The 23,232-nt window shown below is 38.2% G+C and overlaps 1 long non-coding RNA gene across 1 annotated transcript; it reads right to left on the bottom strand.

Moving 5' to 3' along the window:
* Positions 1-4,978: 4,978 nt before the first annotated feature.
* LOC145012108 (uncharacterized) lies at positions 4,979-13,484 on the bottom strand. Its single transcript, XR_013664386.1, has 2 exons — positions 13,101-13,484; positions 4,979-5,145 (listed from the first exon to the last, which is right to left on the bottom strand). It is a non-coding gene; the product is annotated as an uncharacterized LOC145012108 (long non-coding RNA).
* Between the last annotated feature and the right edge of the window lie 9,748 nt (positions 13,485-23,232).

The following is a 23,232-nucleotide window of genomic DNA, read 5'->3' as shown; positions in this document are numbered from 1 at the left end:
TTGGTTCTGGCCTTGAGGAATCATATGAGATCATGTTCGACTTGTTCAAGCATTGAGGATCCTAAAAGAACTTTGGCTTTAGGATCCTCAAGGTTCAGGGGCACTTCTTTTACATCATGTTCTTTTTATTTTAATATGTTTTGTGCCCCTGTCTTAAATGCAATGATTATTGCGGTATTGTTGAGGACTTCATCGAAGTCTTATAGCATTCCTTGGATTCCTGCTACTCTCCTAAGATCTTCACTGTCCCCCATGGGCTGGGCATCTTTACGCATTGATAATATGTCAATAGAACGACCGTCATTTCATGGATCCATGGTCTACCTAATATGACATTATAAGAGGATAATGTGTCAATTACAAAAAAACGTGGCACATAGTTTACTCCCTCTAGGTAGATTGGTAGCTTTATTTTTTCGATGGTTTGCTTGGTTTCACCATTGAATCCGATCAGTACTGAGGATTTTACAACTATCTCTGACACCAGGATGTTTATTCTTTTTAACACGTCCAGGAGTATGATGTTAACTGAGGATCCTCCGTCGACAAGGATCCTTCTGACGATAAGGTTGGCGATGTAAAGAGTAATTACTAATCCTTCATGGTAAGGATCCTGGGTGTTTTGCCTATCTGCCTCGTCAAAGGTGATCTCCTTCTCGTTAGTGATGGTTGTGTTATTTTGTGGTCCTTTTTCTTTCACCATTTTGGGCACCATGGCGTGCCTTTTTGCTGCAGAGTATGATGTACCACAAATGTCAGATCCTCAAGAGATCACATTGATTACCTTTGCTTCAGCTTGGGGGGGATCCTGTTCTTTCGAGGATCCTGGTATTTTTCGTTGGTTTTCTCCTTTCTTCTTCCTAGGATTTCTTTTAGGTATCCTTTGCCCAAGAGATAGATAATTTCGTTCTTGAGAGCTATGCAATCCTACATGACATGACCAAAGTCTTGATGATATGCACACAATTTGGAATTGTCTTTCCAAGCGGTGGATGTTTCTGCTTTTCTTGGCCATCTTGCTTTGTCTCCAAGATCATGCATTTCAAAGATTACACCTGAAATATCCATAGAAAAACAATATAGTCAGTAATCTTAGGGAAATCTTCTCCATCTCCCTCATCTTCAAGGGCGTTAATCTTATGATGGTTAGGCTTGGAATAAGGTTTTGATTTATAGGATCTTTAGGCCGATGAATTAGCCTTCCAATTACGGTGATCATAGGAGCTTGGTGGGTTGCTCCTATTTTAGATCTCCTTGTCTTCTTCGAGCCTGATGAATCTCAATGCTCCCGACTATGTCCATCCTTTTGCATGGGGTCATTACGAGATCTTCATAGAAGGTAGAATCCTTCTTTAAGCCCATTTTGAAAGCTTTGACTGCAGTTTCCATGTGAAAAAGTCCTAAGGGATTCCTTAGAATCCTGAACCACTCGATAGAGATCACTAGTGATCTTTGCGAATGTTCTACTACAAGAAAATTGATTGTTAAATAAATTAATCAAATGAGAAAATGAGGTGATCAAATAAGGAGGAACGTTAAGGAGCCATTTCAAAGTGGATCCTATGAGGGTGGTACCAATGCCATTACACATGCAAGCTTCTTTTAAGTGAGTAGGGATGGGAATAATTTCCATCCTCTCCCTGTATTGTGCCATTTACTCCTTAGGGTCTGTAGTTTCATCGTAGGGCTTCATGCTGGGGCTCTGGAAGCGTTTTGGAACTTCAGTATCAGCTATCGCTAGAATGAATTTGGAGATCTTGTAACTAGTAGGGGATACTTCTGGTACCGATTAGACTACTTGGGGTACTCTTGAGATCATCTGCCTTAGTTGTTGTAGCTCCTTAGCCATTATCGCGCTTAAACTTGTATCAATATCCGTCGAGTTAGTTGTAAATTATTATTATTTATGGAGTTACGAGGATCCTTGTTATGGGGGGGGGGGGGTAATAAAGGTTTTGTTAGGATCCTGAGTCGTATGGGATGGGTCTCTTAGAGTTGCATCCCAAGTGGGAACAAAGGACGATACTGAGGATCCTATCTCACGACAACTTTTGTTGAGGATCCTGAGTTATCAAAGTTTAGGATCTTGGGCTGCAAGATCAAGGGTGCTAACTCCTCAGGCTTCTGAATCTCCGTCCTTATTATTTCCACTTCCTTGAGGAACATCCTGTTACTTCCTTCTGTTGGGCGACATGTCGATGTAGTCTTTTTATTATAGCAAAGATCTCGTTGTTGGAAATTAACACGGTAGGATCCTGGGGTAACCGGAGAGGTGTTTTTCTTTGGTGCTTCAAAGATTTTTGTTGGGAGATTGAACCGGTGGTAGTGGAAGGCTTTTAGAGGAAGTGAGAGGAATCGAGGAGGAGGATAGGGTCTATTGAGTAGACATGATTTTTTGAGGGATTTTGAACACCACGACCCCACGATGGGCACCAAATTGTTTTGGTAAAAAATCGAGTAGAAGGATATTAACCAAAGTGTATGAGAGGTTGTGGTTTTGTTAATGAAGTAATTAGTGAAATTAAAACAATATTACACAAGAGATTAACAAGGAAATCCCTTGATCCTTGCTAGGATCTCCGACATAAAGGGGGTGGTAATGATCACCTGCCTTGATGATTTTATTGATTGAAATGAATAATTACCGAGAGTATCTAATGAGTACGAGTAGAAGTGCTAGTATACTGCAAAAAACGTTTTGTGTAGTATGATGAATACAAGTGATATATATAGTATAAAACTAACAAAAAGAATTCCGAAAATTCTGAGATCCTCCGAGATCAACTTATAGTCGTTGCTTGACTTAATCCTCCGGGTATTTTGTGTGGTTGTGACGACTACTCGTTGTAAATGAGACTTTGAATGGTTATTTTGCACACGTGAGAAAGATAAAAGAATATACAGCCGTTATAAATATTAAAAAACATCAGTTAGGATCCTAGAGTATATTTGGGATCCTGAGGTTCGGGGATCCTCATCCTTTGAGGATCCTTAGACTTAGGGATCTTATAGTAGATCCGATATCCTAGCCCTCACATCATTCTTGGGCTCTAGTAATCATATCATGATACCTTACCTTCTTCTTCTCCTCTTCTACTGCATACTTCAGAACCAACAAGACCCTCTCCCCGAACTTGGTAGTGATCTCTACCACAGTCTCAGTCATTTGGTGAAGGTCCTTAAATTCCCTTGCCAACTACTGCACCTCAATAGTTGGTCCAAACTTTCCCTAAACTGGGTCACAACTCATCCTAAGTCATTGTCTCTAAGGCTTCACCTCCCAAAGAAAATTCTACCCCCTCCCACCAATCTCGAGCTCTATCTTTAAGAAGACAAGAAGAAAATCTAACCTTCAACCCCTCATGACAAGAGCTAGCAATAGGATCCTCCTCCCAGAAAGATTCTAGGGATCCACAAGCCTTGAGCTCCCAATGGGCCCCTAACTGTCCTACTGCAATCTCGGCCATGAAATCCATGAAACGATCATCCAAGAGTTCCATGATCCATTCCTTGATGGTAACAAACATCACATGAGTCTGCTCTAAAATACTGCGGGTGATATCCGACGAGATGAACTCCCGCATCTGCTAATCCATCGGCTCGGTACTAGCACCTGGGCTTGAACCATAATTTGAACCTCCTCCATAAGCACTCATCACCATACTAAAAAGAAACAATACACATGATCAAATCATACCCAAAGAATCCTCATCCATAGGCTTCCTAGATTTTTTGTGACTCTCCTCGATTTGAGTATGGATCTTGTGGTTTTAGTAGTACATACCCAACACTACCTTCCACACTTATCCATACTTTCCTCAAGAATTATCCCGAATCCTCTAAGTCACCTTCTCAAACTGGTATTCCAAGTACTCGCTAAACCGTGTAACCAAACCCTCTAAAGCACTTCCTAGGCTTTCCTAGGTTCCGACCTCCCCCTGTCACCAGCTGTTGAAGAACTCCTGGTATTATCAGATAACTACTTCATGAATATAATCACATGCCACAAATCTTAAATAAACCTTTGAGTAAAAGACTCAACCCTACAACAGTTAGACTCAAATGAGAGCTGCACAATAGAGTCAAATCCATCACTCTAAGATTATTCAACCTTCGCAAAATGTGACTTAGCATATTCACTTAATAGTTAACCCTTATCCCTAAGAGTTCCACAAAACACCAAGCAAGTAGCATTCGTGAAGTAATGCTCCAAGCCATAGTCCAATCAAAGAACCTCTCACCTCACTGGCTACCAACATCTTTGCTGCACTAACATACTTCTTAGGTTCTCCTAGGATTCCTCACCCCATCCTACCATTAGCTATTAAAGATACCTTACTAATGTCTGTTAACTACTTCATGAATACAATTTCATGCCACAAAGCTTAGATAATTCTTCGACTAAAAGACTCAACCTTACAAGGGTTAGACTCAAACGAGAGCTACACAATAGGGAAAAGTCAATCAGTTTGAGATTATGTAACCTATGCATCATGCAACTTAACATATTCATGAGATAATTAACTCACATTAGTATGAGTCCCACGAAGCACAAAGCAAACAACATTCGGGTATCGGGAAGTCTTACCTGCGTACCAACTAATCAAAGCATTCTATCCAATCATCTAAGATCCATACTAGCATGCAATTCTAAAACTCAAACCATAGGCATACAAAGGCATTTCTCCTAACATGAAATCCTAAGCACTTCCTTAGCCCTAATATAGCATGCAAATCTCATAACATACAATCATGGAAAACATGTATGGGTGTTATGAGAATCACTTACTTGATCTCGGATGATTACACACATCACTCCCCTTTCTTTTATTAGAAAATCCTTTAAATAAACATTTATTTTATGAAAATTTTACCAAACCCTCAGTTTGAGTTCAGATACACTCGAGGGTATGTCCGAATACCTCAAACCAAGGATTTGATACCAACTTGAAACATCCCAAAAATCATAAGGTAGAAATTTCATATTTAAATTCAATAAAAAACAACAATTATCTTTTCCAAATATTTGAAAGTTTATCAAAATGAAACAATGATCAGAGTACAATCCCAAAATCATCAAGTTGTGGAAACATGGGTGGATACACTGCAATCAAAACGGGCCCCTCCATTGCAAACCAAAAGTACCTGAAACCATAACCATAAAACCGTAAGCACAAAGCTTAGTGAGGTCCCAAAAATACCGCATACCATACATACAATAGGCGTTGCCCTACAGCCATCTGATCCTGCCTGGAATATATCTATCAATAACATGCGATGGGTCCCGCCCAACTCACCCATCAGGCCCCGCTCGAGATACATGAAAATACATGCAATACATACAAGAGTAACAAAGACAACTAGCCTACTATAACACATCCATTAGGCCCCACCTGGCATCGAGACCCGCCCGATATACATGTCACATACTACACTTGCAAGAGTCACACAAACAACTAGCATCCTAACCATAGTAAACCCTAGGTCGGCATTAGTGCCTTTGAGCTGCCAAGCAGAGTGAGGAGACTCACCTCAAATTGTTGAAAATTAGATAAACGTTGGGACTGCTGCTCCGGATAATCCCCGCGCTAATCAATCAAATAAAATCCCAATTAATAATTGTGTCATAAACCATAACTAGTAATCTAATTCATTTGTCTAACTCCCAAGCTAAAAGACCATTTTACCCTTTCCTCACTTGGCCTAAAAACCGAGGCCCAACCTAAGGGAACCAAAAGCCCAATATGGCCTAAATTCGTAAATGATACTCAGAGCCCATCATGGTCCTAAATCCAAGAAATTCCAAAGCCTAAAAATGGCTCAAATTCAGAAAGACTAGTGGCTTAATAAGGCCTAAAACCCTAACAGTCCAAATATGGCCAAAAAACACAAAAGTCAAAGGTAGTTGAGTACGCCCGATGTACTCAGACCTACGCCCAATGTACACCTACTTTGGCCAGTACGCACGACGTACAAACCTGGTACGCCCAACGTACTTTGCAGCAAGTCAATCTTTCCATTAAGTGCTTAATCCGGTCAGCTACTATGCCAAATTCTTAGATTCATCCTAAATGGCGTCTTATCATGTAAAGTTGGCAACTTTACACCCTTTAATGACTTAATGGGACCCAATACTCAAAGAGAACCATAATAACAACCCTAACTCATGCATGGTCCAAGATAACTCATCAAGATTGCATTTTTATGAACAAGGGACCTCAAAAATGCCAAGATCTACCATCCTTAGCTTCTAGAGTAGATCATACTCTCAAGCATGGCTTAAAGGACCATAAACAACATGAAAACCTTCCCTAACTAGATTTAACCAAGTGATCCATCAAGTTAGAGATTTATACCTCAAATAGCTTGCAAAGTTTATGAAGATTATGGATCTTCAAGCTCCAAGTCCACCAAAGATTCACCACCAAGCTTCACCCCCTTCAAAGGATCCAATAAACACAACACAATCACAACAATGGATCACAACACTCAAATGAAGTCTAGGGTTTCATTCTCAAGGTTTGCAGATGTGGAGGTTGGTCATAAGAAACTCTCAAGGAAACTTACGGTGTTAAAATAGAGCACAAACCCTGAAAATTAGGGTTTGCCCCTGATAAGCGTATGCTCAGCATACTACCATGTACGCCCAGCGTACACGGATGCCTCCACGTCTAAGACATAGAGCAACTACGCCCAACGTACTCATAGAGTACGCCCAACGTACTCGGCTAGGGATCAAAACCACCAATCTTCCGAAGGCCATAACTTCTACGTTCTAAGTCCAATTTTGACGTTCTTTATATCCAAGGAAAGGTAGTGAGAAGCTCTACAATTTTATCAACTCTCCTTTTCCTTAAAAATGTTCTGAGCTTAAATCCAAAATTAATAAAAGGCCCGAACTATCACTTTACAGTTTTACCCTTGACCCCAAAACACATACCGAACTCTCGGATCACCTAATTTACCTTATCCACATCCAAGGGGTCTAAATATCTCCTTCCCCAAGGCCCATAATCTTATGAAAACTGATCTTCGGTTCACGGCCCCGAATTAGGAAACGATTCAAAATAAGGTGTTTCAAACATATCTCCTGAAAGTCTAAACAATTCATTGACATTCCTCACAATTCGAAATATGAAGAGGGTTACCGTAATCATATTGTCAATTTTAGAATGCAATTAGTACAACCAATATTCGAATTGAACTCTATCATATCTTTAAAATCTATCATCAAAAGCATTTCCTCATAATCATCTTTCATGAATTAGGGCAAAACCTTTTGCTATCTAGATTTAAAGGGCATACGTTCCTATCCATGTGGATTTCCCACCTATAGTCACATGACAAGCTTTAGGACAAACAAAAGTTACCTTTATGTCTTCCTCATGGATTGAATTTCACTAATCTAAATTTCTTGCCTTCTAGTAGCTCAAAAGTCCCACTAGTGCTTCCATGTTGTTAACAGCTCACCCATATTTGATTAGTGTACTTTCACTGACCAACGTGCTTTGCATTTATAGGTAAATAAAGAACATAGAGCTCATAAGCATTACCAAATCAACTGGAACTGCACACAAATATTTTAATTAAACATAATAGGTTATCAAAATCAGATCGCGTGCTAGTGATAACTAAAAGGACCATTGTCATTTGACTATTGCTACTCAAGATCAACATGGCTCCCACTGACTTCTTGACATATGAGTTTCTTTCTCAAGGAGTATTCCTTTATGAGCTAAAATAAATATTCAAAAGTCTATGCAGATTTCCGACAAGAAAACACTTCATAGAATAGGACATAGTTTATCTTTTGTTTTTCGATCAACGAAAAACATCAAAACTCCAAATTCTAAATGTGCTAGAGTAACGAAACATTGTTACTCCACACATTATGAGGTGTTGTCATCCTTCTTATTTTTGAATTGAGTTTCAAGATATGATTTATTTTTACTAGAGCATGGCTCTAAAACGTGAGTGGAACAAAGTATGATTTATCTTATGATCGAACCATTTCCAATTAAAATTCGACTCCTCTTCTTAGACATACAATTACACTAAGATGTTCTTAGAGGATTAATTGTCTTGCAATTAGTAATATGATCATAAAACATGATACTAATATATTTTCCTTTCTTTTTAGATTGGAGAATCTTTTATCTTTCTGCCTAATAGATTCTTCTATTTGTTCTGCTACTCATGAACTTTTAAAAGTATCAGAATTATGCTTAATCTTATAAACAAAATCATATTTATTGAAACATCAATAAATCATGACGAATAGAGTTATCTTCCCTTGTAGTGGATCTGAAGAGTTCATATCAATATGTACTAGATCCATTAGTCATTCACTTGCCTTACATAAGCATGTGAACAATGAATTAAGTTATACTTTTAGTGAACAAAATTCTCATATATTATACAATACGACTTGTATAGCACCAAGTATCTGTCCAATTGGTAATGAGATTTCTTTTCACTTGGTCAATTATGACATTACCACAAGTGATATCATAAGAATCAAATCCATAATTAGTATTGCTATTATCTGAAACATAACTAACGCTTATTAATGCCATTGCAATGGAATAAGATAAGGCAACTACATAAACCAAAACTTCACTTTTATTGAAAATTGGAACTTTTCCTTATAATGCATGAAATGAAAAACTATATTTCTAAACATCTTTGAAGAGTAATAAAAATCTATTAAATTATCCTAACTCCCTAGAAGTAGCTCCAAATTCTAACCATCAAACCATGCGACTAAAGTCCATATTTCATGATCAAATTTAGCTAGCTCACTTGTTTAAGATTACTTCTTTATTTTATATCCTAAAATACCATAAAAATGTGATCATCACATCATGTATCAAGATTCTAAGAATAGGAACTTATGGAGTTAGATAATGGATATACCTGAAGTAGAGTCACACGACTTGACTTTACCATCTCTAACACCTTTCAAGTAATGTGGGCAGCTTTGCTTCCAATTTTTCTTCAATTGGCAGTGGATACAAATGTACTCATTGGTTCAACATTGGGAATAATCCGAGAATGAGCCTTTCTCTTTACCATACCATTAAATAGTTTGATCTTGTATAATCCCTTTCGATTAGGAAGAGAAATCTTTTTCTAGATCATCACCATTTTCTTCATCAATGTCCATGGAATTCATGGAATTAAACCCTATAACCATTTCTATTTTTGTTGTGTTCTTAAGAATTTCTACTTTAGCAACCATCAACATATAGTCCAGATCAGTTAAGGTCACATCGAGACTCCTCATATGAAAGTTCTCAACGAATTGACCATATGAATTAGGAAGCGAAAGAAGAACCAAATCAATGGCTTGCTCCTTTAGGAATAAGATACCCATCCTCGTGGGAGCCACTTGAAATTCTCTAAGATTCAATCCCTACAAAAACAGAAGTTGGTAAAGCAACAAAGGAAAAAGTCTCATATACTTCGACATTTGGTAGTTTGATGTATACAACGGTGTGCACCCGACCATATATTGATCATTTAGAAGGCAAATGGTTATTCTCGAAGGTTTGGTTGATGTTGAACTGGGGGTATGTAGATTTATGTAAGAGCATTATTGGTTGCAAATTCACGATTGGAGGAACCACAATCAATTAGATGTCAAGACTATAAAAGAGTGTTGATTTTTCAGCTACCAAACCACAGTATTTGCGATAGCATAAGATAGCAAAGAACTAATTTGGTTGAAGAACTTTCTTTTAGAGTTGGGCTTTAATCAAGGAGATTGTGTGTTCCCAAATCTCTATATCTGACTATGCTCATCCTCAAAATTTGTTTCGCAACTCCTAAGTCCTTTAATTCGAACTCTTTGGATAATTTCATCTGCAAGTTATTGATTTCTTGAATTTCGGATCCATCCATTAACATATTATCGGCATAAAATAGAGGATGGTGTAAGAGGACTTAAAATTCTTCTAGTAGCAATAACGATCACTCTAACATCTTCGGTCGCCATTGCTCCACATGAAATCATAAAACTTTATGTACCAGTGCCTTGCAACTTTCTTTAATCCATACACTCCTTTCTTCAATTTGCACACTAGGTTTTTTTTAGCAATCTAAGAGCCTTTGGGTTGTACCATGTAGATGTCTTCATCAAGGTTTCCATGCAAAATTGCATCTTTACATCATGTTGTTCAAGATGTAAATATTGTGGAGCCATAATACCACAATTGTTCCGCTTGTGGTCATTTTCACAATTGGGAGAAGATTTCATTAAAATCACCTCATGCACTATGTTGAAACGCTTTCACCATTAATATGACCTAGTATCTCTTGATTCCATCAACTTTGTTTTTACCCCGAACAACGACTTGTCATGTAATGCTTTCTTCCTCGATGGTAACTTGACAAGAGTCCAAGTCTTGTTCTTGTCAAGTGAGTGTATCTCATCCTTCATCAGATTTTCCTATTCTATATATTCTTTCACTTTTAAGGCTTCTGGATAGGACTTCAATTAGCAATTGTTAGTCACCAATAGGTAATTTGCTAAAGAAATGTGTAATACTATAAGGTACATAAATCGAGTGGATCTTCAAACAATAGAAGGTGCTGCTTCAGTATTATCGGCTTTAGTATTGTTGTCGTTCGAGTCACTATCTAAGGCTTCATTGCCTTCTGATCCGCTCTCACTCACTCCGGTGTTACCAGATGTATCTTCGCTCCCACTGCTTCCTCGTTCCTCATATGTTTCGATATTTCTAGAAGACATTACAAGATCTTTGTTTGAAATCCGTTCGTACACCACTTGACTTTTGGTTTTTGAATTATGGTTTCGAACTATAGATATAGTGCGTGATCTCTTTGGAAATCATAAGGTTGTTTTTATACAAAGAAAATTCATTGAATGTCAAATCCTGAATGTGAATAACCCTTTTACTTTGGGTATCTAGTGATATCCCATTTCATCCAAACCAAACCCAATAAAGAAATATTTATTCTCCTTCGCTACAACATTGTCTTTCTCAATGTCTTTTACATGGTCATACACACATCCATAAACCTTCAAATGTGTAAGGGAGACCTTTCGATCTTATCGTTCCTCTTCTAACCCTATTTGCAAAACTATTGCAAGTACTGTTATGGATGCTCTTATAGACATTTGTTGATAAAGACCCTCGTATAACTGTTGTACTTTATTTTTGAAAATCCACATAAAAAAACAACATAATCTTGGATTCAATTCAGTTTTTCCTTTTTGAATGATTAAATAATATAGTCGGTATGTAAAGTCGTCAATGATATGTTCCAACAAAACCATTATAATTTAGTAGATCACATTAGCCCAAAATAATATCATAATCATAATTACTTAATATAAATATCGGTACGTTCAAGTTGTAGAATACAACAAAATCAATTAGTCCCCAGGAGTATTTACTAGTTTATGTCAACCTATTTCATATAATGATCCTCTTAAATCTTTCATAGTCACAGTAAAAACGTTAGGGGAAAATGGGTAAAAGGACTATAAATGATTTATACTCATTTAAAATGTATATTTTACATTTACACAACAAATAATAGGACTGCAACATATATATATATTTTTTTGTATCTTTGTAGGCATTCGTGCGAAAAATCATCTTTTAGATGAAAATGTTAATTTTGCGAGTGTTTTTCAAAGTCTCGTGAGGATATATTCTTACTAGGTTATAACCCGTGGACACTACGGGTTAGAAATTAATTTTTTTTAATTACATTGTAACTTATTTATTTAAAATTGATAACTGATAATAAAATCTCTACTAATTAAAGTGTATATGTTTTGCAGTAATAAGATAATCTCATAACTATTGGTTGAAATTACACCTTTAGTGGTTTCAATATGCAATTGGTATTTTGTATTTGAACCTGTAAAATAGTAGAAAACAACTTATTTGAACCTGTAAAGTTAAATATATTTTTATTTTAATGTAATTTTATTTTTAAAATAATAATAAATAACATATTTAAAATAAATTAATAAAACATATAATAAATGGAAAATAAATTAAGAAAATTACCATATTGGGTACAATGAATAACATGTACAATAGGTGTAAGATGAGACAATGATTTGGTATATTGTTTTTTGGATTTTCTATTATCCAAATATAATTTTCTGCTTTTTATTCTCTCTCTAGCGTCCGTTACATTCATGTCCTTGTTTTGTATGTAATGACAATAATAGAATACGGTTAAAAATAACATTAATAACTTAAAAGTAACTGTTACAATTACAGACGATTGGTAGCTCATGTAATATTTATAAACTTGAATACACGAATTGATTAATAATGATATAGCAAATAATTTGGGACCAGGGTTAAAGGATATTTATAGGGTAACCATATTAATGGTTTGAAATTATCTAATTGTTTACTAAACTCTAGTAAAAAATGATCATTCCGGACCAAATGGTTATTTTGCCAAAACAAAATGTTATAATTAAAAACAACAAAAAAAAAAGGGTAAGATTACTGAATATGATAACTATTGATAATCTAAATCTTATTAAATAATCAATATCGAAACTAATACATACTTTATACCAATCTTTAAATATTAGTTTTTTTTTAAATCAATTTACGTTTGCATATCATATTTGGATAATATGTATGCATTTTTCTAATATTAAATAAGACCAAGTAATATTAAATATGATCAACTAACTATACTTTGGGGAGTTAAGATGTAAGTTTAGAAAAAAAAAAAAAAAGAAAAAAAAATAGAACTCAAAAATGGCTTTTGACCATTGTGTTAGAACTTAAACACAAAAAGTATTTCACTTTCATTTTAGTTCCTATCCTCTGTATCATCTATTCGTAAGAAACAAATACATTCGTATTCTCTTTATCAATTCTTCTTATAATTTCTTCATAATTTGAAATATATGTAAAGAGAAAAGATTATCGAAAGCATTATTCAGATGGCGTTTTCCATGGGCTTTGGTACGATTTCAGTTTAAAGGGGGATAAAACCCAAACACAACAGCAATGCTCCAAGAAAGGAAAAGAACTTCATAGATGTCTTTTTGGGACAACAATGGTAAAGAGAAAAGTGAGAAGGGAACATACCTTCAAACGATGCAGGTCCTTTTGCAGAATCAAAAGGAAAATTGTCGAAAGAGGATCAATTTGCTGCGGTTACAGAATGAAAGCGGGGAAGTTTGGGCTAATATCGAACCGATGAAAGGCTTCTTAATATGCGTATTCAACGGGTAAAAAAATTAGGGCTTTTTGATGAAGGTGAAATCTGCTTGAAATCGGATGGAATAATTTCTCCTTATTCAATCCTGAGGTCATAAGACCTCTTTATGTATGTGAAAAAATAAATCCCGAATCTCTCTGAAAAATTTAAGATCCCGCTAGTGTAATTTCATTTTCGTATTTGATACTTCCCCCTAGTGTAATTCCATTTTCTAAATGAGTTTATTTGTAGTTTCTAAACTTTTTACAAGCAAGAATTATAGAATCGGATTTTGCAAACTACTTACATCGATTAGGCAGAATTAGTGATGTAGGTTATTCAGTAATTTTGTTACACACATAAAAGTGTGTTTTAAGGGGTAATTAAAAAAAATCTTGACAATATGTGTGATATTTGACTAATTGACCACTTTTTTTTATCATTAGCACAAGATGAGTTAGTGATTAATAAAGTTTAAGCCTTTAAAGAGGGGGTATTTTGGGATGTTTTTTTCAAGAATTCGGGTTAGAAGAATTGAGTATTAGGTGTATATTCATAATGATTTGCATGTTTAATGAATCAGTGGCTTCTTAATCAGACCAAGTTAAAGGAGAGGGGTATTTTGGAAATTTCTTTCAAGAATTCTGTAACAACGTGAATTTTCAAAACAAATTTTCATTTCTTAAAAACATATTTTCATCCAAATCAAACCATAAAAATCCAATATGTCATAATCATAATACAAAACATGTCAAATCCCAATATCAGAAATAAATTGTACGACAGTGTGTACAGATCATGCCGACGCCTTCCCACGGTCCTCGCTAGTACCTGAAGCACATAACACAACAATTGTAAGCATAAATGCTTAGTGAGTTCCCCAAAATACTACTTACACACATACTCCTTTCCAGGCCATGACCTTCCGGTCCATGTGTCTCAGGGGACTTTCGTCCCAACCCGGTAAACCTTCCGGTCCTACCCGTGTCGACCTTCCGGTCCATGACTCCCTAACCTTCCGGTCCACGTCATAATTGTGACATCCCCAAAATCACAGCCAGAAAAGACCGGTTTTGTTTATACTTTATTTCAAAATCATAGTAATCTTTTAATAAAAGAGTTGCGGAATTTATCCCAAAACAATATTATGATAAAGATTTATCATCATTTCCATAGAAATGTATTTCATTAAAAAGGCTCGGGATGTCATGTTCGATACTAACATAAGTATAAAGAATACAACATAGGCCTTACTACATTATTTCGTATTTACAAACCTAAAATCCATTAATCTCTTATCCCAAAACATCACATCTATGCTTATGCACCACTACCTGTAATACATAAAACTGAGTGGGTCAGGCTTGGGAGCCTGGTGAGCACATAGGGTTTTCAACCCACAATAAATAAGTTTATTAACTTCATTAAATTAAACAAACACGATTACCCGTTCCCGTTATCCTCACATTACGTCCCTAAGCATCTATCATAAGGGACCTATCCTAAGGATTATCATCGGGACGAACACTACTGCTAAGGGGATTCCTCAGCAATAAATGTCCTTATGGAAACCATGTGGGGGATGGAGTACATCTGGTGAGCACACAGTTCAAATAAACATACAGTTCGAATAAACACCTGCAGGTTGCGAGCCTGCTAGTGTTCCACTGGACTGTCTAGAATAGTCTGTGGTTGTCATCTATACTCCGCTAGATGACTGGATCGTCAGTAACATCTATAACGAGGCCTCTCATTATTTTATTTTGTCACACAACAACTATTACATCTACCTATGTTTTACCCAACACATTTTGTAGATATAAAATACATATACAGTTTATATCATTTTAAAAAAAAATGTATAAAATCATTCATCCAACATAGATAGCAAGTATACAGATAATACACACACATAGCACGTAATTTATATAAAATATTTCATATCTATGTCTAAGCTGAAGATAACTATGCACTTACTTGAAAGGTGGTGACTCAGCACTCGGACAGTGCTTCGATACTCTCAAAACGACTTTCCTTCGATAAAACCTAGTATAGATACCACTAGGGTTTAGTCTAACGATAACCGCGACAAATTAATTGTCTGACTATTATTATTATTATTATTATATAAGCGTTAATAACACTCAATATAACTCATAGCCCAAATAATTATTTTAAGGACCTAATAGCATTCCTATAATTATTTGAAAGCTATATAAAAAATTGCATAAGCGTAGCACACTTACAACGAATTTTATCAAAGACCGGAAGTTAATTGGATCAACGTTTCGAAACTGAAAGACTCCTTTTTCTCGGGAGTTCGGGAGCCTCAGGGCTTCCTTAGGGTGTTAGGGGCCTTATCTAGGGTTTAGGGCACTTAGAGAGAGAAAGAAGCTAGAGAGAGTGTGGAATTTGGAGTGAAAAATGAAGCTGTCTCGGCCCCCCTTTTATAGGCTGCGAGGCCTCGGTACGCTGGGCGTACCTTGGACCTACGCTAGGCGTAGTGCTCGCTCCATACGACACGCGTCGCTTCGCTGGTGGTGCATCGTGGCCACTCCTCGGACCAAGTAGAAAGCGTACGTGCAGCACTCCCTTCTGGCACGTGGGGCGTACCTCGGACGCGGGGCGTAGCGAGGCCAGGTGTCCGAATCTGAAGACCAGACCGTGGGCCGCAAGCGACGGCTGGGATCGTGCCACGTCATCAGTCTCGCACCAAGTTTCGCATTTTCGAGTCCTAACTTCAAAATTTTGTATCTTCGACATACGAGCTTCGTTTTTGACGTTCTTTATATCCACGCGAAGGTGGGAATGTACTCTACAACTTTCGTTTTGACTCCGTCGGCTAATTTTGACTCGATTTTAAATTTTATATTATTAACGGGTCGGGACAGGATTGGTCCGTTAAATCCTTATAACTTCTTCATCCGACATCCGTTTTCGCCCATATTTTTCTCGTTATGCTACTTTTAACGACATCTTCGATTCTCGTTTAGGTCGTGTTGGCTAAAAACCGCTCGATCTAATATTCGAATTTCGGACTATACACTGTTAACTCGAAACTTCGAAAAATCATAACTTCTTCATACGAAGTCAGATTTGGGCGTTCTTTTTATCGATGTTCTTATTTTAACACATTCTACAATTTTCATTTAGATCGCTAAGGCTAAATCTCGCTCTATCGTAAATTCACTATTTACGCTTTCCGGTATCGCGCCGGTTCTGTCGCGAAACTTCGACGGGTCATAACTTCTTCGTTATAACTCGGATTTTGGCGTTCCTTATATCCCCGGAATCCTTGTTTTGACCACTACAACTTTATGTAAAAATATCAGGCTTATCTCACACTTTAATTTTGACACTTATTTTTATTCTTTATTAATTATACATTTATAATTTAATAATAAGCACATAAACACACATAACTCACATAATAGTCAAATATTTCATCTTTATTACTTCAAAAGGAGTTACAAGAGTTGACCTAGACTATTATATTGACAAAAATGCTTAGCCCTGAAACCCGTGCGTTACAATTCTCTCCCCCTTAGGATGATTCCGTCCCGGAATCATGCATCAGCAAACAGATGTGGATAGCGACTCATCATGTCATCCTCTGTTTCCCAAGTGAGATTGACCCATTCGAATGTTTCCATCGGACTAGCACTAAGTCGACCATCTTGCGTCGTAACTTCTTAGTCTTACGGTCAACAATTGCCTCGGGCTCTTCGATCAGCCTCTTATTCTCATCCATCCTTAACTCTGAGATTGGAATTATGTCGGGAACATGTCCCATGAATTTCCTCAAATAACACACATGGAATGTGTTATGAATACCATTGAGTTCTTCGGGAAATTCCAGCTTGTAAGCTTGGTTCCCAATCTTCTGAAGAACTTTGAACGATCCAATAAACCTTGGACTCAACTTTCCTCGTTTCCCAAATCGTATAAGTCCCTTCCACGGTGAGACTTTAAGCAAAACGGAATCCCCAACTTCAAAAGTTATCGGTCGTCTTTTCTTGTCAGCATAGCTCTTCTGACGATCCTGGGCCGCTAACATTCTTTCCTTAATCACCTTCAACTTCTCAACAGTCTCATGGACTATCTCGGGGCCCATAAACTGCTTCTCTTCGGCTTCAAACCAACAAGACGGCGTACGACACTTCTATCCATACAAGGCTTGGTAAGGTGCCATCTTGATGCTTGAGTGAAAGCTTTTGTTGTAGGAAAATTCTACCAGAGGTAAGTGCTCATCCCAATTTCCTTGGAATTTGAGGGTACATGCTCTCAACATATCTTCCAATGTCTAAATCGTTCTTTCGCTCTGACCATCAGTTTGCGGATGATAAGTCGTACTCAAACATAATTTCGTACCCAATTCCTCTTGTAAACGCCTCCAAAACCTTGACGTGAAACGACTATCACGATCTGATACAATCGTAAGAGGAACACCGTGAAGTCTTACAATTTCCTTCACGTAAGCATTTGCGAGCTTATCCATAGACCACTTCTCGTTGGCTGCTATGAAGTGTGCACTCTTGGTGAAACGATCCACAACTACCCAAATCATGTTGTTTCCGTTCTTCATCCTGGGCAGTTTAGTCACAAAATCCATGATGATGTCTTCCTATTTACCCATGGGTACACGTAAGGGTTCTAAACTCCCATACGGTTTCTGATGTTGTGCCTTAATTCTCACACATGTCATACACTCGGCCACATACTTCGTAAAATCGAGCTTCATCCTTGACCACCAGTAATAGAGTTTTAAGTCCCTATACATTTTAGTGCTACCGGGATGAATCGAGTACATGGTCTTGTGTGCTTCTTCCATCAGAAGGTCTCTTATTCCTCCCGTATTAGGTACCCAAATCCGATCTTAGAATATCTTCAGCCCTCGACTGTTTGTACCGAACACTAACATTTTTCCCAAACGTTCTTCCTTTCAGTCATTCTTCTCTAAAGCTTCTTCTTGGGCTTTCCTGATACTTTCCACAATTGTCGAGAAAACTTCGATTCTCATGCTCTTGGCCTTTTCCTTTCAAGGTTGACTTTCCAACTGAGAGCATCAGCAACAACATTTGCTTTACCTTGGTGGTGAAGTATCTCACAGTCGTAGTCCTTGAGTAGTTCTAGCCAGCGTCGTTGCCTCATGTTCAACTCCTGATTAAAGAGATACTGGAGATTCTTATGATCAGTGAAGAGCTTGCACTTCGTGCCGTAGAGGTAATGCCTCCATATCTTTAAGGCAAATACTACCGCTGCCAACTCCAGATCATGGGTGGGATAGTTCTTTTCATGCTCTTTCAATTGTCGAGATGCGTATGCTATCACCTTTTCTCTTTGGGTCAAAACACAACCCAGCCCGACTCCGGATGCATCACTGTAAACCGCGAAATTTTCAACTCCATTGGGCAGAGAAAGTATTGGTGCTTCACATAACTTCTTCTTTAGCTTCTCGAATGCCTCATCGTGTTTCTCACTCCACGTATATGTAGCTCCTTTGTGGGTCAAAGCTGTCAATGGAGAGGCTATCGAAGAAAAGCCTTGGATAAATCGTCGATAATATCCAGCTAATCCTAGAAAGCTTCGGATATCCGTAGGACTCTTTGGACATTCCCACTTCATTACAACCTCGATCTTTGCGGGATCAACCATTATCCCTTCCTGGTTAACCACGTGACCCAAGAACTGGACCTCTCGTATCCAAAAGTCGCATTTGGAGAACTTAGCGTAAAGCTTCTCCTTCTTTAGTACTTCCAACACTTCTCGTAGATGCTTGCCATGCTCCTCCTGGCTTTTCGAGTAAATGAGAATGTCGTCGATGAACACTATCACGGATTTATCGAGGAATGGTTTACAAACCCTGTTCATCAAATCCATGAATGTTGCGGGAGCATTGGTTAGTCCGAATGACATAACCAAGAACTCGTAGTGTCCATATCTTGTTCTGAATGCAGTCTTCTCAATATCCTGCTCTCTCACTTTCAGCTGATGATATCCTGACCTAAGATCGATCTTTGAGAAGTAGCTCGAACCTTGCAGTTAATCGAATAAGTCATCAATCCTCGGCAATAGATACTTGTTCTTCACCGTTGCCTTGTTCAGCTCTCGGTAGTCTATACACATTCTCATGTTTCCGTCCTTCTTCTTCATGAATAACACCAGAGCTCCCTAGGGTGATGAACTAGCTCGAATGAAATTGTTGTCCAACAGCTCCTGAAGTTGCATCATAAGCTCCTTCATCTCCATCGGTGCTAATCGGTATGGTGCTTTTGCTATCGGTGTCGTTCCTGGTAACAAGTCTATACGAAACTCCACTTGTCTATCAGGTGGTAATCTGGGAAGATCTTCGGGAAAGACTTCCGGATAATCGCACACAACCGGTATATTCTGCACCTCTTTCTTCTCCTTATCATCGATTACGAATGCCAAGTACGATGCACATCCTTTGGACAAACATTTCCTGGCTTTCATCAAGGAGATGATTCCAGTATTCACTCTGTGTTTGTCCCCGTAAACCATAAATGATTCCTTTCCGGGTGGGTTTATCCTAACTATCTTCTTTCGACATAATATCTCGGCATCGTTGGCGCTAAGCCAATCCATACCCAAAACGATGTCGAAACCGTTTAACTCTATGGGTAATAGCTCTTTGTGAAATTCGTTTCCGTTTAGGTCAATGACGATGTTCCTAATATGATTACTAACAGGTACGAATTTGCCACTGACAGCTTCTACAATCAGGGCATTATCAAGTTTTTCTACAAGCTATGCTAATTTCCCACCAAATTTATGCGACACAAAAGAGTAGTTGGCTCCGGAATCAAATAGTATATTTGCAGGCAAACCATTTACAAGAAAGGTACCTGAAGCGACGTCTACTGCCTCCTTCGCAGCCTCGAGCATCATCTAGAAGGCTCTCGCCTTCGGCTTCGGTGGAATGTTGGGCCTTCTCGCATCTTTCTTCTTTGGGAAATCCTTGGCAATATGCCCTTCTTCACGGCACTCGTAGCACACCCTCTTGTTGGTGGTGCACTCATTGGCATAGTGCCCCGTTTTCCCACACTTGTAGCAGGTTACTTCCTCACCACATTTTCTCGAGTGCTTCTTCTTGCACTTCTCGCACCATTTAAATTCATTTCCTTCCCCGAACTTCTTTGAACCGAACTTGCTCTTCTTTTTATTGGGTTTAGAAGACCCTTCAAATTTCCTCTTCTCGCCAACCTCGACTTTGCTGGCAGCTCTTTCCTTAATCATGTCCTCCATAGACTTGGCAGCCCAGATAGCTGCCTCCAGAGTAGGTGCCTGATGCACTGGCACCGCGTACTCCCATGGAAGTCCCTTTGCGTACTTATCAATTTTCGTCAGCTCATCTGGAACAAGACGCAAGGCAAATTCCATCTTTTCTGTGAAGTTGTTTGTGTATTCATCAATTGACATGCTCCCCTTCTTCAGGGTTAGAAACTGGTTCTCTATCTCGAGCAGGTTTTGAGCTGAGCAGTACTTTCGTTTGAATTGCACCAGAAATTCTACCCATGTTAGTTGCAGGGGCTTGTTGGCGCTTAAAGTCTTCCCCAAGGTATTCCACCAATGTACAACGCCTCCTCGAAACTGACACACTGCAAACGTGGTCTGTAGCTTCCCTCTACAACCGCATGTCATGAAAGCTAACTCCATTTCCGAGATCCAATCCATGACCCCGATTGGATCTTCCTTTCCCGTGAAAGTTGATGGCTTGCAAGTCTGAAATCCTTGTACTTGCATCCATTTCTCTCGAATCCGTCATCTTGGTTGTTTTGTTGAACTATTGGTGGGTTGACTTGACCAACAGTTCCACTATAGCCTCCTTCCTCAGTTTGCCCTTCGTTCAACTCGGGCTGTTTGATCTGAATAGTGGCTTCCTCTCGATTTTACTGGAGCAAACGTCTAGTTTCCTCCATTTGACGATCTAAGATCGCTTGGATCATCGCTTGCACTCCGGCCATTGTGACTGGCTCAGCAGCGGCTTCCATCACCAATATTTGCTCAATCACTGGGGATTGGTTTTTGTTCCCATTTGCATTAACATTTCCGCTACGGGTCCTTACCATCTTGATCTATACACAGAATAAGGTGAATTTAGATCTTTATTTAGGACTGATGTTCAAGTCGTCCTTATCACCCCGAAACGTTTATATGCTAGTTCTAATATCATAGTTAAACGCTTAGAATTCTAAACACATAAGGTTTCTAGATCCGGTCGGCAACAGACCATAGATTCAAACAAATAATAGCATGTCAGGCACAAAGCATTTAGCACATAAAAGCATTTTAGGCATAATTCCTAAAATAAGCTAGTGCTCACACCTCACAATCATCGCTTAACATTCTAAGTTTAAGTCTAGAAATCCTACAAATTCCTACTTCGCTTAAACTAATGCTCTGATACCAATTGTGACATCCCCAAAATCACTGCCAGAAAAGACCAGTTTTGTTTATACTTTATTTCAAAATCAGAGTAATCTTTTAATAAAAGAGTTGCAGAATTTGTCCCAAAACAATATTATGATAAAGATTTATCAAAATCATTTCCATAGAAATGTATTTCATTAAAAAGAATTGGGATGTCATGTTCGATATAGTACATAAGTATAAACAATACAACATAGGCCTTACTACATTATTCCGTATTTACAAGCCTAAAATCCATTAATCTCTTATCCCAAGACATCACATCTATGCTCATGCGCCACTACCTATAATACATAAAATTGAGTGGGTCAGGCTTGGGAGCCTGGTGAGCACATAGGTTTTTCAACCCACAATAAATAAGTTTATTAACTTCATTAAATTAAACAAACCCGATTACCCGTTCCCGTTATCCTCACATTACGTCCCTAAGCATCTATCATAAGGGACCTATCCTAAGGATTATCATCGGGACAGACACTACTGCTAAGGGGATTCCTCAACAATAAATAACCTTAAGGCAACCATGTGGGGGATGGAGTACATCTGGTGAGCACATAGTTCAAATAAACACACAGTTCGAATAAACACCTACAGGTTGCGATCCTGCTAGTGTTCCACTGGACTGTCTAGAATAGTCCGTGGTCGTCATCTATACTCCGCTAGATGACTGGATCATCAATAACATCTACAACGAGACCTCTCGCTATTTTGTTTTGTCACACAGCAACTATTACATCTACCCATGTTTTACCCAACACATTTTGTAGATATAAAATACATATACAGTTTATATCATTTTAAAAAAAATGTATAAAATCGTTCATCCAGCATAGATAGCAAGTATACAGATAATATGCACACACAACACGTAATTTATATAAAATAGTTCATATCTATGTGTAAGCTGAAAGTAACTATGCACTCACTTGAAAGGTGGTGACTCAGCACTCGGACAGCTCTTCGATACTCTCAAAACGATTTACCTTCGATAAAACCTAGTATCGATACCGCTAGGGTTTAGTCTAACGATAACCGCGACAAATTAATTGTCGAGCTATTATTATTATTATATAAGCGTTAATAACACTCAATATAACTCATAATAATAGCCCAAATAATTATTTTAAGGACCTAATAACATTCCTATAATTCTTTGAAACCTATATAAAAAATTACGTAAGCGTAGCACACTTACAGCGAATTTTATCGAAGACCGGAACTTAATTGGAGCAACGTTTCGAAACCGAAAGACTCCTTTTTCTCGGGAATTCGGGAGCCTCGGGGCTTCCTTAGGGTGCTAGGGACCTTATCTAGGGTTTAGGAGGGTTTAGGGCACTTAGAGAGAGAAAGAAGCTAGAGAGAGAGTGGAATTTGGAGTGAAAAATGAAGCTGCCTCGGCCGCCCTATTATAGGCTGTGAGGCCTCGGTACGCTGGGTGTACCTTGTACCTACATTGGGCGTAGTGCTCGCTCCGTACGACACGCGTCGCTTCGCTGGTGGTGCATCGCGGCCACTCCTCGGACCAAGTAGAAAGGGTACGCGCAGCGCTCCCTTCTAGCACGCGGGGCG

This window comes from Lactuca saligna, chromosome 8 (genome assembly GCF_052625555.1).
Source record: "Lactuca saligna cultivar CGN05327 chromosome 8, ASM5262555v1, whole genome shotgun sequence".
Lineage (NCBI taxonomy): Eukaryota > Viridiplantae > Streptophyta > Magnoliopsida > Asterales > Asteraceae > Lactuca > Lactuca saligna.
This window is presented reverse-complemented; position numbering and strand designations above follow the sequence as displayed.